Source organism: Manduca sexta, chromosome 23 (genome assembly GCF_014839805.1).
Source record: "Manduca sexta isolate Smith_Timp_Sample1 chromosome 23, JHU_Msex_v1.0, whole genome shotgun sequence".
NCBI lineage: Eukaryota > Metazoa > Arthropoda > Insecta > Lepidoptera > Sphingidae > Manduca > Manduca sexta.
This window is the reverse complement of record NC_051137.1, coordinates 682,875-685,065: the sequence shown is the minus strand read 5'-3', so window position 1 is coordinate 685,065 and position 2,191 is coordinate 682,875. Positions and strand designations below refer to the sequence as shown.

General features: G+C 31.1%; 1 non-coding gene across 1 annotated transcript; it reads right to left on the bottom strand.

Moving 5' to 3' along the window:
• Window positions 1–333: 333 nt before the first annotated feature.
• Window positions 334–415, bottom strand: Trnas-aga. The gene has a single exon. It is a non-coding gene; the product is annotated as a tRNA-Ser (tRNA).
• Window positions 416–2,191: the final 1,776 nt, after the last annotated feature.

Below are 2,191 nucleotides of genomic sequence, written 5' to 3'. Positions count from 1 at the left end.
TGTATCAAATTATAAATTGTTTCCTATATCAATTTATAATATTTCTTGTTTATTTAATGAAATTGAGTATGTAGTGCAACTATGTGATTATAATACTGTTTTTAATTGCCTCGATGACGTAGTTGTATTGCGTGCGCGCTACGACACAGCTCTATGTTTTTTAAAATATTTGAGTGTGATCTTACTTTCTAAATATTGTTATTTAACGAAACAGAATTTTGTTTTTGCTGAATAACTCGGTACTTAAAATAAAGAACAAAGTTGTAAAAGCTCTAGTATTGTGTTGTCTGTCAAAAATATATGGCGTAACTATATTTGCAAACAAAAAATATTCGCAGTCGGTAGGATTCGAACCTACGCTCCCAGAGGGAATCTGATTTCTAGTCAGACGCCTTAACCGCTCGGCCACGACTGCTGTTGAATAACGAGTTATAAATATACGTCAGATAAAGACAAGCTAGTTTGTTCACGTTCCCCGTTACTTTCACTTGAGATGTTTATTTTAGACACAGAGAACACCGCCATAGTAGTAGGCTCTTTTTTTTTTAAATTATGTGTTGTAATCGGTTAGATGTGAGCTTTTTTTATGGAACTGCGTGGCTGTAGTCGCTAGATGGCGTCAATTACGTCATAACGAGTGTCTGATCCATACAAAAAGCGATCATTTTCTACTTATATGTTTCTTAAAATAAGATTTCTTAAAATAATATTTATTTGTAAATACATCACTAAAATGTTATCATTGTAAAAATATTTTTATAAATAATATCCTGATTAAAAAATATACAAACTAAGATAATATATTTTCGGAATTTATTATAAAATATTTTTGCACAAATAAAAAATTTGAAAATAGAATAGATCATGTTTTATTTAGATTAACTATAAGTACAAAAATCAATATTCAGCAGCAATTGGGAATGAGGAAGCATTGCCTAAATTGAATGCTGTAAGCCCTTAGGCTTTGACATCTGTCCATAAATTGTTTATGGTCGCCTACTTTGCAGTACTGTTGGGTCAAAGCGGTTTTAATTTACTACCGGGTAATAATAAAACGTATACGGACGAAATCTACCTCCGAGTGACTGAATTAAAGAGGAAAGAGGTACAAAGCTAAGTACGTCGCGACTCGCGCAGTACATTTTGTATGGTTTTGTAATTTACTTACAATTTTACATACTTACTTTATATAATGATTTCTTATATTTACGCGAATGTTAGACATTGAAATTAAACTAATTTTCCGGATTCTATCGCGGTTTTTTGTTTTTTATTTTTCTCCCGACGTTTCGAAGACTTTGCAGCCTTTACTTACTATTTACTCTATACTCTTACTTTATACTCTTTAGTTTACAAGATATACTTTATTTTATACATTATGTATCGTATACGTTAGTCCGCATAGGTTTTTACTATCCGGTAGTAAATTTGAACCGGTTTGACGCAACTGAAATGTATTTTAGAGGAGCATACACAAACTATGCACAGAAGTCAACGTCTGAGTGCTTTAAAATTGCCTTAAAAGTATGGAAAAAGATTTATTTTTTCACTGAATGCTTAAGGCTTCAAAGTATGAAGGTTCTAGGCCTGATGATATCTTTGAATACAATTTCTCTTTATCAAAATCTCCATATAATGTTCTACTAGGTTTTGCATTGTATTTGCGTGTAAAAGTGCATTTGGGATAAAAAGTAGCCTTAAGTATTCAAGGATTGCAATTTCCTTATTGGTTCCCAGCACTCGCATAAGGCGGTGTGAAGTTTGTAAGGCGGCGTAAAATATATCATTTGGAAGTAGACTTATAACGTATTGTATTTCTTTATATTGTATTTCTCAATAGAAATGTACTCAACAAAATAGTTTAAAAAATATTATTACGATGTATTCTGTCCCATCTGTATTTTTTGATTATCTTATTTTTTTAAATTGTTTAATAGTAAAAAGTATGTATTAAGACAAAAAAAAAGTTGGATGAGACAAAATCACATAACGATGTTTCACAAAAACTATTTCGTTCCGTATGTTTATTTTGATAACTATTCTTATAATATTTACAGATCCGTGCCTCACTGCGCAGTGCATTATGAAAAATATCAAATACAAAAACAATATAATGATTAGAAAACAAAGATGATTGCGTACAGGGGGACTCTACGTGTTAGCTTAACAAAATATGTGGATAAGACCAGCT